This window comes from Dasypus novemcinctus, chromosome Y (assembly GCF_030445035.2).
Source record: "Dasypus novemcinctus isolate mDasNov1 chromosome Y, mDasNov1.1.hap2, whole genome shotgun sequence".
NCBI classification, from domain to species: domain Eukaryota; kingdom Metazoa; phylum Chordata; class Mammalia; order Cingulata; family Dasypodidae; genus Dasypus; species Dasypus novemcinctus.
Window position 1 is genome coordinate 17,384,280 of NC_092216.1, and position 24,315 is coordinate 17,408,594.

The 24,315-nt window shown below is 38.2% G+C and overlaps 1 pseudogene; it reads left to right on the top strand.

The window, feature by feature from the left end:
- LOC139438267 (ADP-ribosylation factor-like protein 8B pseudogene) overlaps window positions 1-19,420 on the top strand; it is a 122,477-nt pseudogene extending 103,057 nt beyond the window's left edge.
- Window positions 19,421-24,315: the final 4,895 nt, after the last annotated feature.

The window sequence follows — 24,315 nt, forward strand, 5'->3', positions numbered from 1 at the left end:
GGATACGGATATCCAGTTCTCCCAGCACTATTTCTTGAATAGACTCTTCTTCCCCAGCTGGGTAAACTTGATAGCCTTGCCAAAACTTACTTGACCTTGGGTGTGCAGTCTGTTTCTCAGTAACCAGTTCTATTCCAGTTGTCAGTCTGCATGTTTGTGTCAGTACCATGCTGATTTTTACACTGTAGCTAACTAAATAGTTCTAAATTCAAGAAGTGAGAGTCCTCCAACTACATTCTTCTTTTTAATGACAATTTGGACAATGCAGGGCCGCTTACTCTTTAAAAAATTTTTGATAATTGATGTTTCCATTTCTGCACAAAAGGCTGTTGGGACTTTTATTGGGATTGTTTTTATTTTGTAAATCAGTTTGGGTAGAATTGACATCTTAACGATATTTAGTCTTCCTCTCCATTAACATAAATGTTCTTCCATTTAAGTCTCTTTTGGTTTCATTTAGTAATATTGTGTAGTTTTCTGAATTGAGATCTTTTATGTCCTTGGTTAGGTTTATTCATAAATATTTGATTCTTCTAGTTGCTGTTATAATTGGACTCCTTTCTGACTTCCTCCTCATGTTGGTCATTGGTAGAGTACAGAAACGATACTGATTTTTGCATATTAAGCTTGTATCCTGCTTTTCTCCAGAACTTGTCTATAAGTTCTAGAACTTTATGGTGTATTTTTCAGGATATTCTAACTATGGGATCATATCATCAGCAAATAGCACAAGTTTTACTTCTTATTTTCGATTTTGGTGCCTTCTATTATTATTTTTATCTAACCTAATTTCCCCAGCTAGAACTTCTCACATAATATTGAATAACTGTGTGACAGTGGGCATCCTTCTCCTGTTCCTGATTTCAGCAGGAAAGATTTCACTCTTTCACCAAAAACCTGCTAGCTGTAGGTTTTTCATACATGCACTTTACTTTGTTGAGAATATTTACTTCTCTTTCTATCTCTTGGAGTGTTTTTACAAAGAAAAAATCATCAATGTTGTCAAAAGCCTTTTCTGCATGAATTGAGGGTCATGTGTTCTTTTTTCTTCTTCAATCTATTAATAGGATTTATTACACTAATTGTTTTTCTTTCATTGAACCACCCTTGCATACCTGGAATAAAACCAAGTTTATCATGGTGTTTATATCTTTTAATGTACTTTGGGATTTGGTTTGCAAGTGTTTTATTGAGAATTTCTGCATCTGTATTCTTTAGATACATTGGTCTGTAATTTTCTTTTTTTTGTATTGTCTGTCTGGTTTTGGTATTTGAGTAATGGCTTCATGGAATGCATTTAGTAGCATCCCTTCCTATTCAGTGTTTTGGAGAGCTTCAGCAAGAATGGCATTAGCTTGTCTTTGAATGATTGGTAGAATTAACCTGTGAGGCTTGTGGTCCTGCGTTTTTCATTTTTCGAGGGTTTTTGATGACTATTTCAATCTCTTCACTTGTGATTGTTTTGTTGAGGTTTTCTAATTCTCCTAGGGTCAGTGAAAATGGTTGCTGTGTTTCTTGGAATTTTCCATCCCACCTACATTGTCTAGTTTCTTGGCCTACAGTTGTTCATAGTATCCTCTTCTTTTTGCAGCGTCAGTGGTAATGTCCCCTCACATTTCTGATTTTATTTATTTGCATCATCTCTCTTTCTCTTTTTTGTCAGTCTAACTAGTGGTTTATCAATTTTGTTGATCTTTTTGAAGAACCAACTTTTGGTTTTGTTGATTTTTGTTGTTGTTGTTCCAATTTCATTTTTTTCTGCTCTGATCTTTATTATTTCTTTCCTTAGGCTTGATTTAGGACTAGTTAGCTGTTCATTTTCTAGTTCCTGGAGGTGTGCAGTTAGGTTTCAATATTGCTCATTCTTCAGTTATACTATAAGCACTGACAACTATAAACCTCTCTCTCAGCACTGCTTTTGCTGTATCTATAAATTTTTATATGGTGTGCTCTCATATTTACTCATTTCAAGGCATTTGCTGATTTCTCATGTAATTTTTTCTTTCCCCCATGGTTTAAGACCGTGATTTTTATTTTTCCATATATTTGTAAATTTTCCCTTTTTCTGTCTAAATTTTATTTTCAGTTTTGTTGCATTTTGATAGAGAGGAGGTGCTTTGTATAATTCGTATCTTTTTAAGTTTATTGACACCTGTCTTTTGACCCAGATATTGCCTGTTCTGGAGAAAGCTCCATGAGGACTTTTTAAGAATGTGTATTGTGTTCTTTAGAGGTGTAATGCTCTATAAATGTCTAAGTCTAGTTTGTTTATCATATTATTGAAGCTGTTTCCTTTTTTTATCCTCTGTCCAGTGCTGAGAGTATTGTATTGAAGTCTGTTAACTATTATTGTAAAGACGTCTATTTTTAGACTCCCTTCAATTTTGCCAGTTTGTGCTTCATGTATCTGGGGGGCACCCAGGTTATGTGCATACATACTCATAATTATTTTCTCAGGTGCATTGCTCCTTTTTATTAATATATATTTTTCCTTCATCTCTTTTTACAATTTTGCATTTAAAATCTATTTGTTATGTTAGTAGTATGGATACTCTCTAGTTATTTTTGGTTGCTATTTTTGTAGAATATCTTTTTCAACCTTTCACTTTCTACTTTATTGGGTCCTTATGTCTGAGGTGAGAGTCTTGTATGTACCATTTAGAGGGCTTGCAATTTTTTATGCATTTTGTCACAGATGGTATGTCCTTTTGTTGGGAATTCATTCCATTGACGTTGAATGAGGCATAACTTAATACAGGGTCTCATTTGCTTTCCATTGTCATACCTTACTACTGCCTGACTTTTTACCCTGTAAATTACTAGTTATCTTTATTTCAACACTTGATTTAGGAGATTTGTGTGATTATGATTGATCAGTTGTCTTAAATCCTGAGTCTGGTCAGGATTTTAATTTTGTTCATTTAGGGGGGCTATCTCTTCCTGATTTTTAGCATTGCTTATAATTTTTAGGTGATGTCTAGGCATCTGAATAGGTTGGTGAATTTATGCAGAGAGGTAATTTCTCTCTTTCCTAGAGGTTTAGTTTCATGACTTTTTTTTAAAATTTTGGTTCACCTTATTCTAAGTCTTTTAAAATTGTTCCGCTTAAGTTATCAGAATATGACCAGGGACTCACTAGTGGGGTGCAGATTAACTCCAAGAGGTCTGGAACTACAGTCTGCTCAGAGTGGTTTTTCACTTTGCAGGGTCTGGGCTGGCCAACAGATGGTGCTCATTGCAGAATCTTTCCATGGAGGTGCCTATTTCAAACTCCACTTGCCAATGATTCTAGTCTCACCACAACAGAGAAACACTGCTGATTTATAGGTGTTGCACTTGTAGTGTACCTTTTTGCTCAAACCATTTATAAACTCTGAACTTTTGCTGTGGATTTTTCGGGATTTCTTCAATTTGGAATACTGTCTTTGGAAAACATGAAAAGCTTTACTTCTTCCTTTACAATTTGGATGGCTTTTATTTCTTTTTCTGGCCTAATTGTTCTGGCAAGGATTTCAGTGGTGACAGTGGCATTTTTGTTTATTCCTTATCCTAAAGGTAAAACTTTCAGCCTCACCTCTTTTACTAGGTTGTTAGCTGTGAGTTTTTCATTTACGGACTTTATCATGTTGAAGAAGTTTCTTGCTATTCCTCGTGTTCTATGTTTGCTTATCAAAAGTTGTGCTGTATTTTGTCAAACACCTCTTCTGCTTCAATTTAGATGATAATGTGGTTTTGTTCATTTTGTTGCTGTGGTGTATTGCAATAATTGGTTTTCTTTGAATGAATCAACCTCACATACCCCTGCAAACCATTTTAATCATGGTTTGGTATACCCTGGATTTGGTTCTCCAATATTTTGTTGAGGATTTTGCATCTATATTCATCAGAGATACTCTTCTGTAGCTTTCCTGGATTTGGTGTCAAGGCGATGCTTGCAGAATGAATTAGGGAGTGTTCCCTCTTCTTCAGTTTCTTTGGAAAACTTTGAGAAGAATTAGGAGTTAAATCTTCTTGGGATGTTGGGAAGATACGTCTGTGAAACCATCTGGTCCTGGCTTTTCTTGTTTTGCTTTTGGATTTGTTGATTCAATCTCCTTACCAGTTATTGGTGTGTTGAGATCTTCTATTTCCTTCAGAGTCATGTAGGTTGTTCATGTGTTCCTAAGAATTTCTTCATTTCTTCTAGATTATTTAATGTATTGGTGTACTCTCATGTATGTTATTCTTTTATAATAATGCCCCCTTTTTCATTTCTGATATCTGTTAATGCATTTCCTCTCATTTTCTTTGTGTGTGTGGCTAAGTTTCTTGATCTTTTCAAAGAACCAACTTTGAGTTTTGTTGATTCTCAACTTTTTTTCTATATCGTGTTTCATTTATCTCTATTCTAATCTTTATTTACTTCCTTTGCTTTTTCTAGTCCCTCCATTTTTTAAGGTAAATGTCTCTGGTTTGCAGCTTTCTTTCTTTTTTTTTGTAAGCCTTTAGGCCATGAATTTCCAACTTAGCTTTGCCTTTTTGCACCTCTTAAGATTTGTTATGTTGTATTTTCAGTTTTATTTACCAACAGGTATGTCCTAATTTCCCCCATGATTTCTGCTTTAACCCATTGGATGTTTCAGTATATTATTTTTCTTTATGCTGCTGAATTCTATTTTTAATTCACTATGTTTAGAGAAGGTATGTTTTATGATTTCAGTATTTTTGAATTGACAGAGAGTTGTTTTGTAAGCTAACATATGGTCTATCCTAGCTAATGAACGAAATGCACTGGAGAAGAATGTGTATTCTGCTGCCATTGGGTGCTGTGTTCTATATGTTTGTTGTCTAGTTGCTTTAGAGTAACATTCCATTCTTTAATTTCCTCAGTAATCTTCTCACTAGATGTTCTATCCAATATTAAAAATGGTATATTAATATCTTCTACTTTTCATTTAGGAGTATTTCTCCCTTCAAATGTTTGTATTTGCATCTCGTATTTTAGGGTTCTGCTGTTTCTTGCATATATTTATATTATAAAAGTTACATCGTTTTGCGGAATTGATTCCTTTACCATTATATAATGACTGCCTTTGTCTTTCACAACTTTTTTGTTTTACGATTTAAGGTCATTTTGTCTGAGATTAGTATTTCAACTCTGTTTTGCCTACTAGTTGTATGCTATATATTTTCTCATACTTTGACTTTCAACTACTTGCATCTATGAATTTAAGAGTAGTGTCCTGTGGACAACAGATAGTTGGGTCGTACTTTTTAAAATCCATTTTACCATTCTCAGTCTACTGACTGGTGAGGTTAAACTCTTTATATTAAAAGTCACTATTTATAATGCAGGACTTTCTTCTGCCTTCTTGCTTTTCACCTTTGTAGTTCTTACACCTTTTTTTATTTTGCAGTTTTTCCATTAATAATTACTTTTATATTTTTTGATTTCTTGTCTTGTGGAGTACCTTCTGTTTTCTACCTAGATAAATAATTTTTCTCTTAGCCAATTTTTAAAATTGTCTTTTCTTTTGAATATACATAGATCACACAAAATGTTACATTAAAAAATGCAGTATATTATATACCTTCCATAACCCACTGAATGGACTGGGTATATTTTCAATCAATTTCCCCTTGTGGCTACAATGGAGACAACATTTACCATCCTAAATATAAAACTGTCATATTTGGGTTTGATGTCAACGTAACTTCATTAGCATAAAATACAGATTTCCTAAACCCCATTGTGCTTCCACCTTCTTTTGTAATTATTACTGCTTATATCCTTGTATACTGTGTGTCCAAAGCCATATGTTTTTTGTTAATTTTCATGTATTTGCAGTTTAGTACACTGTAATACCTAAAGAGCAGAGTAACATGCCAAACAATAAGGTACAATAATTCTGGCTTTTATGATTACCCCAATGGTTACCTTTACTGCACATCTTAATGTATATATCCTGCTTTGACCCAGTGTGTGATGTCCCTTCAGTTCAGTCTGAACAACTCTCTTTACCATTGCTTCTCGGGCAGGTCTTGGTGAGGCGGATTCCCTCAGTTGGTTTGGTATTTACATTTTGCTTAGATTGAGTTGGACAATATGTGGAACCTTTTGCCTAGTTTCTTTCACTCAGCTTATTTCCTCTTTTTAACCCTTAATGGAAGATTATTAATATATTATTGTGCACTATTGTACATAGTTGGCTTTGGTTGTATTTTTGCAGCACATTAACGTCTCATAACATTAATGTACACTTGTTCTGTTTTAAAGTAAAACATTGCTATATATGCAACATTACCCATCCTAATTTTTCATTAGAGGTTTCACTATGCTATACAGTCCATATTTCATTTTTTAAAAAGATGATTTCATGCCTTTCTAGTGACGCACAGGACCTTAGACTTTCCCTTTCAACCAGCGTCAGACACGTATATAATTATCCCTTCTGGTTACAAACAGTGTGATATGTTTTCATCATTTCTATTCATTTCCAAAGATTAACAACTCCTTACCAATTCTCGACAGAATAAACTTCAGTTTTCTATTCTCTAACTTCATTCTATTTGTTAGTGACCTGTATTTTAGTTATTAACTCAAATGAGATTGCAGGATATATTTAGTTCATGATAACAAAATCATGCAACTTTTGTTCTTTTGCGTCAGGTTTGCGACACTCAACATAATGTCCTCCAGGTTCGTCCATGTAGTCGTATGCATCATGTCTTTATTTTTCTTACAGCTGGATAATATTCCTTCATATGTATATAACACAGTTTGCATATTCATTGACTGATGCATACCTGGGGTATTTCCATCTTTTAGTACCTGTGAATAATGCCATTATGAAAATGATTTCTGTTTGTCATTGCTTTTAATTCTTCTGGATATATATATATAAATATATATAGCTGGGCCATGTGGAAAGTCTATTTCAAATTCTTTAGGAACTGCCAAACAGTCCTCCACAGTGGCTGTGCCATTCTGTATTTCCACAAACAGCGAATGAGTATTCCTAGCTCTCCACATCCTTTCCAACACTTGTAGTTTCCAACTTTTTAATAGAGGACATGGTAATAGGTATATTCTCATTGTAGCTTTAATTTGCATTTCTCTAATTGCTAGTGATGTTGTACAATTTTTTGTATGTTTTTGTTTATTTGCATTTATATTTCTTTTTTGGACAGGTGTCTATTCAAGTCTTTTGCCCATTTTAAAATCTGGTTTCTCTTTCTATTTTTATTGCTGAGTTGTAGCACCTTTTTTGGGTGTGTGTGTGTTACTGCGACAGGGGATTGAACCCTGGATCTTGTATGTGGGAAGCCGGCATTCAACCACTGAGCCACATCAGCTCCCCATGTTGTAGCATCTTCATATATCATAGATATGAAACTCTTATCATATAGGTGATTTCCAAGATTTTATCCCATGAAATTGGCTACCATTTCACGCTTTTGACAAAGTCCTTTGAGGTGCAAAAGTGTTTAAATTTGAGGAAGTCCCATTTATCTATTTTTTTCTTTCATTGCCTGTGCTCTGTGTGTAATATTTAAGAGATCACTACATACCGCAAGATCTTGAAAATATTTCCCTATTTTATCTTCAAGGAGTTTTATGGTCCTGGCTTTTGTATTTAGGTCTTTGACCTATTTTGTGTCAATTTTTGTATAGAGAGTGAGATACTGGCTCCTTTTCACTATTTTATGTATATCCAGGTCTTGCAGCACCATTTTTTGAAGAGACTGTTGGTCCCAGTAAAGTGGGTTTAGTAGGCTTCCCAAAAACTAGTTGAACATAGGTTTGAGGGTCGATTCTGAACACTCAATTCTATTGCATTGATCAGCGTGTCTTTTTATGCCAATACCATGTTGTTTTGGTCACTGTAGCTTTGTGCTATGTTTCAAGGTTAGGCAGTGTGAGTGCTCTTCTCTTCTATTTTTAGAATGTCTTTGGGTATTTGGGCCCACTTGTCCTTCATGCCTGTAAAGTACGCTGTTGGAATTCTGATTGTGATTACATTTAATCTATAGATCGGTTTTGGTACGACTGACATTTTCATGGTACTTAGGCTTCCAATTCATGGACACAGAATGTCTTTTCATTTTTTTAGGTGTTCTTTGAGTTCTTGTAGCAGTGATTTGTAGTTTTCCAAATACAGCTCTTTTCATCTGTAGTTAATATAATTCCTGGTTATTTTGAGTCTTTTTGTTGCTATTGTCAATGGAATTGTTTTTTCTGATTTCCTCTTCTCATTGTTACAATTTTAGTATATAGAAACATTATGACTTTTCAATGTAATGTTTTCACATGTTTTTGTACCCTGCCACCTTGCTGAACTCATTAGCTCTAGTAGCTTTGTCATACATATTTCAGGAATTTTCTAAATATAGGATCATATCATCCATGAATAGTGAGAGTTTTACTTTGTCTTTTATAACTTTGATGCTGTTTATTTTTTTTCTTTTTCTTGTCTAATTGCACTACCGAGAACTTCTAACACACTATTAAAAAGAGTGATGAGAGTGAGCATTCTTGTCTTTTCCTGATTTAGATGGAAAAGTTTCAGCCTTTCCCCACTTAATTGATATTGTTTGTGGATTTTTCATGTATGCCCTTTATCAGGATGAGGAAATTTCCTTCCATTCCTTCCTTTTGAAGTATTTTTGTCAAGAAAGGATGTTTGATTTTTTTGGATCATGTTTCTGTGTCATTGAGATGATCATTGCTTTTGTCCCTTTAATTTATAGTATGGTGATTATGTAAATTGATTTTCTTTTGTTGAACCACCCTTTCATTCCTGGAATAAATCATACTCAGTTGTGTTGTAGAATTTTTTGAATATGCTATTGAATTTTATTGGCAAATATTTTGTTAAGAATTAATGCATCTATGTTCATGTGAGAGATTGTTCTCTACATTTTTTTTCTTGTATCTTTATCTGGGTTTTGTATTAGGGTGATGTTGGCTTCATAAAATGGGTTGAGTAATTTTCCCTCCTCTTCAATTTCTTGGAAGAGATTTAAGTAGGATTCGTGTTAATTCTTTTCAAAATACTTGGTAGAGTTCACCTGTAAAGTCATCTGGTTCTAGAACTTCCTTTGTTGAGAGATTTTTGATGACTAATTTCTCTTATAATTTCTTCTTTGATCCACTAATGTTCAGGAATGTTGTTCTGTCTCCACATATTTGTGAATTCTCCCTTTCCTTCTATTATTGATTTCCAGTCTCATCCAATCATCAACTGAGAAGTTGTTTTGTATTATTTCATTGATTTGTAATTATGACTTCTTGAGAAATACGTGTAACCTGCTGATTTGGGGAGCAATGTTCTGTATATTTCTGTTAGGATTAGATCATTTATGATATTGTTGAAGTTCTCTCTTTTCTTGTTGATCATCAGTCTACTTGTTCTGTCTGTTGATGTGAGGGATGTGTGCAAGTCTCCAACTATCTTATAGAAACATCCATTTTTCTTTTCAGCTTTGCCAAAGTTTACCTTGGGGCACTGTGTTTAGGTGCATAGATATTACTCATTGCTACACCTTAGTGGTGGTTTGTCCTTTCTAATAATAGATACACGCCATTGAATATCTCATAAAAATTTACAAAATTGTGCAGAAGAGTTTGTAAACTACAACGTAAACTGTAACCCACACTGAGTGGCAATGTTCCAAAATGTGTTTATCAATTGTAACAAATGTTCCACACAATGAAAGATGTTGGTAATGTGGGCAAGTGTGTGGTCGATAAGGGGGCAGGGCATATGGGAACCCCCTATACTTTTTAATATAACATTTATGTAATCTAAGTATCTTTAAAAAATTAAAAAGTATATATATATATGAATATATATCATGTCTTTTATATCTCTTGTAACTTTCTTGCATTTTCAAAGACTGTTTTATGCTACTCCTGCTCTATTTTTATTACAGTTTGTATGACATATCTTTTTTTTTTTTTTTTTTTTTAGTAGAAACAGAGAATCCAATTTAATAGGAAAACTTCTCACACCTGGCAATTTTTTGACACAGAAAAGGACAATAACAACATTTTCTCCTTGAGTTAAGACCCCAGCAGCTATGAAAGCCAGCACAGTGATCAAATATTAGAAATGAAAACTTTTAAATAATGTTCAATTTTAACTTACACAGTTATGTTATTTCTCAATTATATCATTTAATAAGTAAATCATAATATATCAAGGCAAGAATTAAAAAGAAATCATTGTATTTATAGTGGTTAAGTTAGGTAATAAAGTAGCTATATATTTAGAACAGAGCTATATACAGTGTTCTGTGACCAAGACCATACATCAAAATCACTTACCCCACCACAATATGAATAGACACCAAATACAAAAAATACACACACATTTTGTTTCATCTATGTCTGTTCATATCGACAAAGTTATAATGCTTTGCAAGTTCTTTTTAGACACAGGAACACTGTGGAAAAATAAAAACTAATAAGGTAGCCTAGTTTGGTGACAATAGGAAAGGCTTCAGCAATAAATTCAAAGGACATAAAGAAATAGAATCAGCCTTATTTTTATTGGGATCTTGTACCTTGTATCATTTTTTAGGGGTTGAATTAAAGTATAATTATGCCATGCTAAGAGAAGCAAAAGATAATATCAGCACTATAGCATTGTGTACGTGGGTGGGTGTGTGTGTGCATGTTGGAAAGAGACCACATATAACTATGTAAAGAAAGATAGCACTTTCCCTTAACATGTAGGTGATTCAAAATAATTAAATATTTAAAATTATGCTTCATTTGTTTGTTCAAATATAAACAAAACTGTAAAGGCACTAACACTGCCATTTCTATTATTTTATAAATGAACATATGTGTTCCTTGTAACAACAGCAAACCTCAGTGCAGTAGTCTAACCTGGTGCTCTCAAAATTATTGTATGCAATTTATGAAAGAAAATGTATGATATATCTTTTTGCAACCTTTTGCTTTCAACTTGTTTGTATCCCAGGGTGTAAGGTGAGTCTCCTGTAAACAGCACATGGATGACTCATTTATTATTATTTTTTAAATCCATTCTGTCAGCCTAAATCTTTGGGGAGTTTAATCCATTCACCTTCAGCATTATTACTATCAATGCATTATTTACTTCCACGATTTTCTGCTTTGGCTTTCCTCTGTCATAGCTTATTTATATCTGTCCTTTCACACTTTGGTTATCCTTTCTGATACTCTTCACTTAGTCTACACAATCTTCCAAGCCACCTTCTCCTGTTTTTCTTCTTCTTTTGGGCTGCAGAACTCCTTTACCGCTTTCTGAAGAGCCATGTTCTTATTTCTTTGTGCATATTTTAAACTCAGCTTCATATCTGGATGACAGTTTTAACAGATAAAGAATTCTCCCCTGGTGATTTTTCTCTTTCAGCACCTTAATTATATCATATCATTGTCTTCTCACTTTTCTGGTTTCTGATGAGACATTTGCAATAAATCTTACTGGGCAGCCTTTGTATGTGATGGCTTGTTTCTCCCTTGATGCTTCAGAATTTTATATTTAAGTTGGAGTTCTGAATACTGTGTGCCGTGTATAGGTTTATTTCTGATTTATTCTAGTTGTGGTATGCTATGCTTCTTGGACATGTAAATTCATTTTGTTCATGAGATTTGGGAAATTTTCATCCATTTTTTCCTGAAACAGTATTTTGGAACAAGACACCTGCTTTGCATGTAAGATGTCCCAAGTTCAATCCCTGGTAACTGAAAACTATCTAAGATTTCTTTTAGCATTGTTTTGTGGGTCCTGTACTTAGGTTAATTTGATTCCTAACTATTTGAATCTTTTTGTTGCTATTGTAAATGGATGTTTTACCCCTGATTTCCTCATTACATTTCTGAGTAACTAGTATACAAAAACATTACTGATTTTCCATGTTGATCTTTCATCCTGCCACTTTGCTGAACTCATTTATTGTAATATAGGCCAAGTAGTTTTGTTACAGACCTTTCAGAATTCTCTAAACAGAGGGTCATGTTGTCCACAAATAGTGAGTTTAACTTCCTCTTTTCCAATTTGGATACCTGTAATTGTTTTTTTTTTTTTTTTTCTTTTTTAAATGCTCTAGCTTGAACTCCTCTAATATTGAATAACAGTGATGAGTGGGCATCGTTGTCTTGTTCCTAATCTTAGATGGAGAGGGCATTGTTTTATTTGTAAGTAATAGATAATTTGTGTCCACAGATTTTTTAAAAATCAATTTTTGGATGCATATTCATAAAGCATAAAAATTATCCAAAGTTTATACTAAATGGTATTTGGTATAATTGCAGAGCTGTGAATGCATCACTTCAGTCATTATTAGAGTATTTTCATTACTCCACTAATAGTAAACCAAAAACAAATAAAAACTCTACCCCTTAACAATCGTCAGTCAATCTGTCCTTCCTCTGCCGCATATAAGTGCTATTTTGTTTCCATCATGATAATTTATATGTACTTAGACTTTATATGGAATGAGTCAAACAATAGGTACTACCTTTTGTCTATTTTCTTTCTTATGGTATATGTATTAGTCTACCAGAAGCGATGCTGATACAAAATCCCAGAAATCTGTTGACTATTTTAAGGGTTTTTATTTGGGATAAAACCTTACAGTTACAAAGTCAAGGAAAGTCCAACTGAAGGTTGCTTTCTCACCAAAGTCAGTTGCCACATGTTGGAGCTAGATGGTTGCTGTTCTCTGCCTGGTCTCTTCTTTCCCTCTTGTGTTCCAGTCCTCTCTCTCCTGGCATAGAGGTCATTTCTCTCCAGGACTTCTCAGGCTCAGCTCTTCTATTCTCTTCCCTAAGTCACCTGCAAACTATCAGATGAATGGCTTACCTCTCCCTGGGGATTTAGCTGATTCTGCCTTCTCCTTTCTGTCACATAGCAGGATAAAAAATGACATAGGTCTGTCTTCCTGTGTCTTCTTGAGTGAGTGCCCATTCACATCAGATCCAGCATGGGGGCGGGCACTCAACCTGCATTACACCCGATGGCATCATCAAATCTGAAAAGCCCTAACTCAGTCTTAAGAAGTAATTCAATCAAAGACACCTCCACCGAATTTAATGCAATCGAAGGCTGTCATATCCAGAGGAACATATTAGTTTACAAACAATCTTTCTCTTTCTGAGATTCATAAACTAATCTCAGGCTGCCACAGTATAGTTTCTTTTTTTCTTTTTTTTGATTCTTTTTTAAAGATACATAGATCACAAAAAATGTTACATTAAAAAATATATCGCCCCTCCCAAACCTCTCACATCAAAACCCTCTTTCATCATTGTGGCACATTCATTGAATTTGGTGAATACATTTTGGAGCACTGCTGCACTGCGTGGATTATACTTTACATTGTAGATTGCACTCTGCCCCAGTACATTGAGTGGGTTATGGCAGTATATATTATGTCCAGCATTTGTCCCTACAGTGTCATTTAGAACAACTCCAATTCCCAAAAATGCCCCCACATCATGTCTCTTCTTCCATCCCCCTGTTCTCATGAACTATACTGGCCACTGCCAACATCACTGATATAATTTCTTCCATTGCTAGAGTCACAGTTGTTCTATAATAGAATACAAGTAAGTCCACTCTAATCCAAATTTTATTCCTCCATCCTGTGGACCCTGGGATGGTGATGTCCACTCCACCTCTAAATCAAGAAGGGGCATTGATCCCACATGGTTGATGGATGGGATTCTCCTACCTGGAGTTGTAGACTCTCTCCGTTCCCTGGTGTGGTGGTCGACCATCTTCACCACCCTGTTAGCTGACCTGAATATGTCAAACGAGCCAGGGCTGAGGCTCATAGCCCAGCTGGCACATGGTCAGTCCAGAGATTCAAGTCTCTTGGGTACACACCTACCCCAGCACCCAACCACAGGTTCAATAAAACTAAAAGAAGAGGCATGTGTAGACAGGTTACAACTGAGTCCAACTTCATCACACTCTGCAAAACAAATTCCAAAGTCAGGACCACTGACACGGCACTGAACTCCAGAACCATCTGCCATGACCTGTGTGTCTCCGTAGCCCTCAGGAGCACCAGTACCTGGATTGTACCTTCTGGGATCCTGCTGAGGTGTGCATACTGTGAACCCTCTGATGACCTCCTGATTCATTTTGAAGTCTCTTAGCCATAAAAACTCATTTGTCTCTTTACCACTTTCCCCTTTATTCAAGGTCTTTTTCTAGTTGTATCACCATGTGGTACTTGGTAGTTTCAACTACCTTTCCTGAGTATTCTTCCACATACCCTTTTCCCCTTTATTCCAGATCTTTGCATTCTGATTTTAAAAGGATTCTATATGACAGCGCTTGAGTTTTTCCCTAAATGGTTTCATTAATGTGGTTAGGAGTTGATTCCAGAACCGGTATCTCAATGCTCTTTGTTAAGTCTTCCCTTTATTTTTGGGTAGGGAACATGATTGGCTGAAGGAGGGAGACTTAGTTGGAAGAGTTGAGAGGATGTTGCTGCTGCAGAAGCCAGAGCTGCTCTGATTTGTTAGACAGGGATTTAAGTCTCAATGTTATGAGTTCTTCTAGAGATCACTCTTGCCCATCTGCCTTCCAACTGTTATCTTGCTGTAAAACAAATAAATACAAATAATCATTGCTGATTCCCGAGGTGTTTTGACTGAAAATACCTTAAAATAACTCCTTCAGGATTTACATAGTTTGCACTGTTCTGTACGTCATTTACACTTTTCTAAATGTCATAGAGCCTAGAGCTCTTTCAAGGTTGCAATTGAAATGAAACTATTAAATCTTAAGAGTTTCTCTGTTAAACCAAGTTTTAAGTCAAACCTAAAACCAAAACACAGTTTCTGACTTGCTCAACTCACCCTCATCCTCTGTTACTGGAGAAAACACCTAGAGTCTCTACAACAATCACCTTCCTTGTACTCTCCACCTTCACACCGTCTCTGCCCTCCTTCCCTCCCAGCACCCTGCAGGCAAGGCCCAGATACAGAGTGTGAAAAGTGCTGTTAACAGTCACAGAGTCACAGTGGTTAGATGCGTTCAGTATCTACACCCCTCTAAAACAGTGGAGAATGGGGAAATCGTGTAAAACCCAATGTCAGTTGAGGTCCACTTTTGATACCACCAGAAATTAATGCCTATGTTAGTGTAATCTTAGTATATGCTAAGTGTATAATAAAGAGTAACTGCATGCAAGATCATACACCTTTATTTCTTCTGGTCTGATGGGTGGTCTTGAGTAAACCAGGACAGGCAATAATTACTGTGGTGATTTCTGAAGATTTTTCTTAGTCACTTTTATAAGGTTAGACATTCTTTGTTGAAAAACATCAAGAGTTAAGGGAAATTAATTTTGTGATTCTTTATTTCCAAAACTTATTTCTGGAAATTGAATGGAGAAACTTTTCATTTTTGTTCAAGTTCTCACTTAGGTTTACCTGCTGAGACAGTAAAGTAGCAATTACTTCCCTTTCTTTCAAAAATATGCACTGTAAAATTTGAACATTCCTAAAATGTGAGTTGCCATATGGGGTGTATTAGTCAGCCAAAGGGGTGCTGATGCAAAATACCAGAAATTGGTTGGTTTTTATGAAGGGTGTTTATTTGGGGTAGGAGCTAACAGGTACCAGGCTGAAAAGCATAAGTTTCTTCCTTCACCAGTCTGTTTTCACGTGTTGCATCAAGATGGCTAGTGATGTCAGCCGGGCTTCAGGCTTCCTGGGTTCCTCCCTCTCAGGGTCTTACTTCTGTCTGGGTTTAGGGTTCTTCTTCCCTTCCAGGGTCTTGCTTCTCTCTGGTTCAGGTTTCTTCTCTTCCTGGCGCTTACTTCTCTTTACTCTGTGTGCTTACTTCCCAGGACTTGAACTTAAGATTTTAGCATCAAACTTGAATGTCATCACTCCAACATTAAGAAACCTTGACTGTCCTCTGCCATGCCCTTTATCTGTGGGTCCCCACACAGCAAGTGGTAGAGACTTAATGCCCTAAGGATGTGGCTCAATCAAAGCCCTATTCATAACTTAATCATGCCCAGGTACAGACCCGATGACAAACATAATCCAATGTCTATTTTTGGAATTCATGCCCATATCAAACTGCTACAACCCACTAATTATTTTGCAGTGTGTTTTTAAGCCTCCACACATTTCTGATATTATCTCTTTCCCCTCTGTTAGTGATTTCTAGTTCCATTCTATTTTGATTCTAGAAGGTGCTTTGTAGAATTTCATTGTTTTTTATATTTATTTCGAGCTTCATTGTGACCCAATATCTGGTCTATTCTAGAGATAGGCTTCTGTATCCCCTATAATTGTTTTTACAATTTAAGTCTGTTTTGTCTGTTTTGCTATCCTATCCCTGCTTATTTTCAGCATGTGGTTTCAGAGGGTAATTGAATCCAAATGTATGTAGAAAGTTTAATATGGATTATAAATGTGGGGAAATGGGTAGAGTTGGTGGTAGCACATTATAGTGAGTGAAAGGTACCGTTGGGAGGTTAGTTTGAATTCAAAGAAAGCTAAAGGAAAATCTAGTGCAAGTTTCTTAAACTTATTTTCCATGGACCCTTTTCCTGTCAGGTGAAAACCATTGAACAATTCCTCACTGTGTGTAATAATATGAATATGTCACACCCACACTAACACATCCCCTTGAGAATAATGTTTTCATTTTGTTTTGTTTTGTTTTGTATTTCAGTTCAAGGTCATGGACTTCTTGTTAAGAAACCCTGATCTAGAAACTGTATAACACTGTGATTTGGTGTGGATGGTTGTGTTTAATAATGCAAACACACAAATGTTTCCCTATAAAAAATAGCTCGGGGACAGAATGAAATGACCTGGAGATAGCTGTCTTAGGCTAAGACACCAGGCAAAGGCTGGACACTGATCAGAAGAAAGAGGAGCTATAGAGGGGAATCTCAAGGCTAATACTGTGAGTTGCAACAAGCAGGTGATAATTCTGACACCCTACACCCCTCCAAAGACAACTTTGAATTCTGAACGGAGAAACCAAAATCAACTAAACCCAGAAGAGAATGGAGAGATCATCGCATGCCAGGCACTATGTGTCTTGCTGTGTGGCAAAGGAGCCAAGGATCACCAGCAGCCAATCATCAGGAAGAAAGCATTTCCTTGATTTGGACACCTTGGTTTGGAAGTTTTCCATACCTCAAAATGTAAGCCAGTAAAAACCCAGTGTTTAAACCAACCCATTTCATGGTATAATATGGAGTAGCCAGGAAATTAAAAGTGATTTTAGTACAAGAACTGGGATGCTGCTAGTCCAAATACCAAAAATGTGGAATGGCTTTGGAATTGGTTATTGGGTAGAGGCTGAAAGAGTTGTGAGTCGCTTGATAGAAAAGCCTAGATTGCTTTGAAGAGACTGTTGGTAGACGAATGACTACTAAAAGTACTTCTAATGAGGCCATAGGCAGAAATGATGAATGTGTTACTGGACTCCGAGTAAAGGCAATCCTTGTCTTAAAATGCAAAGAACATTGTAAAACTGATTCTGATGTAGAATGGAAGGTAGACCTGAAATTGTTGAGCCTGGATATTTAGCTGAGCAGGTTTCCAAGTTGCGTTTAGAAAGTGCAGCCTGGTTTCTTCTTGCAGCTTATAGTAAAATGAAAGAGGAAAGGGATAAGCTGAGAATTGAACTCTGGGACACAAAGGAAACAAAAACCAATGAGTTGGCAAATTCTGGGTTTTATGAAAGTGACTCCCCAAAGAAAGTGCTCCATGTGGGGTTTAATTGAAAATAGAATCAGTTATGTCAGTGCAAGTCATATGGGAGGTGCAATTACCCAGGAAAGATCTGTGGAAAGTCCTACTTTCTGATGATTTGGCTCCTGTGTACTACATGCAAAATCATCACGTTTTTTGAAAGCTCTGCCTGGAACCTCTGCCAGACTGGACTAAAAGGGATAGAAAATGGACATAATGGAGAAAAAAATATTTCAAAGGCAGTATTATGTAATCTGAGGATTGGATCAAAGATGTCTTTCAGGCCAAGAGAGCGGGCCTACTCATGTGTGTGAGTATTTCCGGGTGCTTGGAGAGGGTGAACCTTCCATGCTAGTGTTAAGGAAGACTGCTACCATCAGAGTGTTCTCAGAGGTTGGAGGATGTGCTCTCAGGACGGCAGGGTCTGGCCATTACCCCAGTTTTTTCATAGGGTGAGTCCTATCCCCAGGGATTGTGGAGAGTACCCGTATTTGATAAGGGGAAACTGCCCCTGAATAGGGTGGTCCTGCCATTCCATTAGGACCAGAGGACAAATCATGGTTCATAGATGACTTTCAGACCTTGAAATCTAATGACGTATGCCCTGCAGCAGGGTTTCAGAATGGTTTCATGCACATAACCTGTTTTCCTTCTAATTTCTGTGCACGGGAGTGGGAATTTGTTCTAGTCTGCTGAGCTGCCAAAATACAGATACCATGAAATGGAGTGTCTTTTAACAATAGAATTTGTTACCTCACACATTTACAATTTTGAGGCTGAGAACAATGTCCAAATTCAGGCATTATCAGGTGATGTTTTCATACTGAAGAGACTGCCAGTGATCCCAGACTCCTCTGTCATGTCACATGGAAAGGAACATCACCATGTCTGCTGGTCTCTTCCTTCTCTTCTGGGTTTTATTGCTTTCATGACTTTCTCTCTTTTCTTTCTGAATTATATTCTCTTATAAAGGACTCCAGACTGGGCTTCCTGGCTCCGGCCGCCGCCGCCCGCCAGTGCCAGCCGCGCCGGGCCGGGGTCCCGAGGAGCCGTTGCGGTTCCGGTTCCGGGCCGAGGCCCGCTTGTGTAGAAGCTGCCGCCGCCGCCCGCCAGGCCCGTCGCTTGTTCTTTCTCCCGGTCGCCATCCTGCTGGCGCTCATCTCCCGCCTGCTGGACTGGTTCCGGTCGCTCTTCTGGAAAGAGGAGATGGAGCTGACGCTCGTAGGGCTGCAGTACTCGGGCAAGACCACCTTCGTCAATGTCATCGCGTCAGGTCCATTCAGTGAAGATATGATACCCACAGTGGGCTTCAACATGAGGAAAGTAACTAAAGGTAACGTCACAATAAAGATCTGGGACATAGGAGGGCTACCTCGATTCCGGAGCATGTGGGAACGGTACTGCAGAGCAGTCAATGCTCTTGTTTATATGATAGATGCTGCAGATCGTGAAAAGATTGAAGCCTCTCGAAATGAGCTACATAATCTTCTAGACAAACCACAGTTACAAGGAATTCCAGTGCTAGTACTTGGAAACAAGAGAGATCTTCCTAATGCCTTGGATGAGAAACAGCTAATTGAAAAAATGAATCTCTCTGCTATTCAGGATAGAGAAATTTGCTGCTATTCAGTTTCCTGCAAAGAAAAGGATAATATAGATATCACACTTCAGTGGCTAATTCAACATTCAAAATCTAGAAGAAGCTGAAGAATCTCCTGAAGTCTTCCAGTCCTTCTTGGCTATAATCCTAAAATTATTGTCCGTTCCTCTGAAGTACTTCCCAGAATACGGTCCTCCTAAACCTAAGAAATTGCCTTTTTCAGAGTTTATTTCTCATGTGCACTGCTGAAGACGTGCATTCCTAATCCTTCATAAAGAACTGGCTAGAGTTGTCATGATAAAGTCAGCACACACATAAAAAGGCTTCTTGCACATACTTGTCTTAAACAGTGTGCAGAGCTTTTTAAAAACCATATTTTGACCACCTTAAATCAAGAAAATTGCATATTTCTGTTCTGGTCTTTCAGGGCCAGATTTTTATATTGATTGTCAGTAAAAGTCTATCTGTGATATTTAATTATAGAGTCCAGTAGCTTAATACTAAAGATACTGACTTAAGACAGCATGAAGTTTCTAGTGCCACTCACAGTATTTAGAAAACCTTTAAGCCTGACTCAGGTGGGATATAAACATAGTGTTTATCTTATCTCACAAATGCATGTGAAATGTATAATTACACCTTAGGAATTAAAAAAAAAACATGGTCTGCAAAGTGGGAACAGAGGCACCAGATCAATGTTCTTATTTGATGATGAGATCTTACCTGATTGTTAAAAGTGCTTTCTGAGATTTCTTCATCACCAGATTGCAGCTGGGGATACGGGAGGAACAAAGGCATGCTGTTCTATATCTGTCCAGATCGTTACTTCTCTCTTTTAATTCTTTCACTGTTCATCCACTTTTTTAAGGGGTTGGGAATTGAAGATTTTCTCAAAAGCTTTCATGAATTTAGAGCATTCCAGCCAATGTAATAAAACCTGTTAAGGATGTCACCTTGTTCAAAAAAAAAAAAAAAAGGGCTCCAGTAAGAGAAGTAAGACACCACTCTGGGCCACAACTTAGCTAAGTAACCTAGTCAGAGGTCCTAATTAAAATAGGCTTAAACCTACAGGAATAGATCCTTTTTAAGAATATAATTTTCTGGGTTTACACAACTTCAAACCTTCACAAAAAAGTTTATCCCATGACTATCCCTTTGTTCTATATTGGAAGCAGATAACTTATTATCTAGATTTGAAAAGGTCCACAAGGGGACTTCCAGGAAAACAGCAGACTAGAAAGACATGCGATTCACTTCTCCAGAAAACTAGCTAGGACACAGGCTGAAACAGACAGGAGAAAGATCTTCTAGAGTTTAGGATACCAAGTGAAGGCTGGACACCCCCCAGAGGAGAGAGCAACAAACGAGGGAATCACGAAAGCAGAACTGAGAGGTGAAAACATCAGCTGTTACTGCTGCCACCTCCCCACCACACTAAAGACATGTTAGAATAATCGGGTCTCTGGCTACAGACAAAGGGAGCTCCAGGGATCTGCCACCTCACAAAAGGAGAGAGAGAGGAGCATAGACAAAGGCTGACAACATTTAACCCGTAAATTTGGTTTGCTGTGTTCCCATGAGCTCTTCTGGACTGGGTGAGATCATGCCATTGTTTGCCTTGCGAGACAGCAAGGGGCTAAATATATACAACCCTCCCAATCTCCTCTACTAACCAGGACTGATTGTTGAGGACCCAGAGAGGAGTGAAATTATTTTCTACGTGGAAAAGTGAGGGGGCTGCAGAGAAGGCTGGAGAACTGTCTCTGAGAAAGTTTGTATTATGAAGCTCTTACCTTCCAGGCAGGAGCCTCGGTCACACTAATCCCATCTGTGTTTCAAGGTCACCATCTACTGGTAGACCAAGGAAGTGCATGTAAGAAAATAAAAAATAAGTAAGAAAGGCTTTTTCTGGCCTTTATAATGTACTTCTCCAAAGCTGTAGGAGCAGGACTGCAACCAATTACTGGGTCCAGAACCCAATTTTGAGCAACTAACAGGGACAATTCTAATGATCCAAGCTGAACCAAGAATCAAAGAGCAGTGGTAACACACAGCCTTCCTCCACTAAATCCCCACAAAGGAGAAAAAAAGTGAGTATCTGATTAAACTACATCCTAATCAGATACCTAGAGATTAGCAAAAATTAGGAGCCATACTAAAGAAATGGAAGAACATGGCCCCAAAAAAGGAATATACCAAATTCCCAAGAGATGCAAGATTTGAGAAAACTAATGAACAAATTGCATACAAATTTCCCCAATCAAATTAATGAGTTGAAAGACAATATGACTAAAGAGATAGGTGACAATAAGAAACCATTGAGTGGTACAAAGAATTTGAAATCCTGAAGAGAAAATAAATGCGGTCACCCCTCGGGCTGAAGTGTGGTTTGCTGGCCTGGCGAGGGGAGCGGCCGCGGTAGGCCTAATTTCACTGCCCCCATAATAGGGTGGTTGGTCGGGCCCACCGCCACCCCTGAAGGAAGCTCGGCATGGGTGCAGAGTGCCCTCGGGTCTCCCCTTCTCGGCAGCCATGCTTCCACGGCCGCCCCTCCTCCCGGATGGCGCCACACGATGCCTGTGGGGTGGCACCCTTCTTCTTCCTTCTCCCTGCGCAGGCATGGGCGGAAAAATCCAGTCTGCCCTCTCCCCTCCCCCGACAGCAGCAACAGCCAGGCGTGGGCGGAGAAATCCAGTCTGCCCTTTTCCCCTCCCCCGACAGCAGCAACAGCCAGGCGTGGGCAGGAAACTCAAGTCTGCCCTCCACCCCAGCAACAGCAGCCACCAATCACTAAACCCTACCCCTTCCCCAGCAACAGCGACAGCCAATCCCTAACCACCACCCCTCCCCCGTCCAGTACCACCCACTGACCTTTCGCCAGCAACCAATCAGAACAGGGCGTGGCTTCAACCAATCAGCCTTCCCCAGCCCCTATAAAACTGTTGCCTCTCCCTCAATAAAGTGGGCTTGCATGTTTACCTTGTCTCCACGGTAGTTCTTCTGCCGTGCGCCCTCCAGTCCTGAGAGCCCCCGACAAGGGCCTGGCCTCCCTTGTCCCCAGTTCATCACCTGCTTCTCCGGGCGACCCCTTCGTCACCTGCTTCTCCAGGCGACCCCTTCGTCGCCTGCTTCTCCGGGCGACCCCTTCATCGCCGGCTTCGCCGGGCGACCACGTCAGCCGAACCGCACAACCCCTTGTGAGACCGATCCCTCGTCTACTGCCAGACCGACCCCTCGTCCCAGGTGGGACCGACCCCTTGTCCCAAGCGGGACCGATCCCTCGTCCAGCGCTGGACCGACCCCTCGTCCGCAGCCAGACCCCACCTCTACCAACCGAGCAAGCCGTCACAAATAAACAGAACTCATGGACATGGAAGTCACAATAGGTGAAATAAAAAACGCATTAGATGGTCATGGCAGACAGGGTTCACTGCCATGTCAGATGGCCCTTCTTTGGAGCTCATAAGACTTTCATCCTACTTTACTGGAATTGTAGTTGGTGTTGGGGTTTAAGATATATTTAGGGGATTTGAATCTCTGGACTGACAATATGATAGCCAGGCCCTGAGCGTCAATAGACTCCAGCTCCTACAATCTGATTTATTGGACTCACCTCACTCAGCTAAGATGGAGTTGAAGAAGGACAATCACCACACTTTGGAGCCTAGAGTGCCTACAACTGAAAGCAGGAGGATTGCATCCAGTATCCATGTGGAATGTGAGCCTCCTCCTGACATAGAGGTGCAACGGACACAAACAATCCAAGGCCCACAAAGAAAAGGTGGCATTGGAGTGGGAAAAGTGGACATGGTGGCTGTTGGGTATGGGGAATGGCAGGAAGAGATGAGATGTGGAGGCGCCTTTGGGACTTGGAGTTCCCCTGGATGGTGCTTCAGGGGCAATCACAGGACATTGTAAATCCTTGCAGGGCCCATTGGATGGAATGTGGGAGAGTATGGGCCATGATGTGGACCATTGACCATAAGGTGCAGAGATGCCCAGAGATGTACTTTCCGAGTGCAATGGATGTGTCATGATGATGGGAATGAGTGTTGCTGGGGGGGAGTGGTGGGGTTGAATGGGACCCCATATATATATATATATATATATATATTAATGTAATATTTTTACAAAATCAATTAAAAATTAATAAAAAAAAAGGAATTTGGTGAGCAAAAAAAAAAAAAAAAACACATTAGAGGCATACAACAGCAGGCTCAAAATGATAGAAGAAAGAAAATGTGAAGCCAAGACTGAACAGCTGAAAGTGAAGAGAGAAAAGAACAAAAAGAGAAAAGAGTGGAAAAAATTAAGCAGGGGCTCAGTGAGTTGATAAGATGAAACAAAATAAAATACATGCCATAGGAGATCCAGAAGGAAATCAGAAGGGAAAGAGGCAGAAGGAGTATTTGAGGAAATAAAGCAGAAAATTTCCCAAACTTTAAAGCACAATTTCCAATAAACACACTGTACCCCAATCAGAATAAATCCAATTAGACCTACTCCAAAACACATAATACGCAGAATGTCAAATGTCAAAGAGAAAAAGAAAATCCTGATATTAGCTAGAAGAAGGAAACCATCACAAGTGATGCCCAATAGAGAATTATCATGGATTTCTCTTCAGTGCCCATGGAGATGAGAAGACAGTAGTATGATACAATTAGGATACTGAAAGAGAAAAACTGTCAGCCAAGAATTTTTTATCCAGTAAAACTGTCCTACAGACATGAAGTTGAGTATAGAATATATTCACAAACAAACAAAAGATAGTTCTTAAAAAATAATCTTCCTTAGCAGGAATATTAAAGGAAGTATTAGAGCCTGAAAGAAAAAGGAAGGAGAGAGAGGCCTGGAGGAGGGTATAGAAGAAAGAATAACAGAAAGGATAACCAAAAGAGTAAAAAGACTGACAAAAATATAATATGAGTTGTGAAAACCAAAGACTAAAATGGTGAAGGAAATAATGCATTTACAGTAATATCATTGAATATGAATGGAT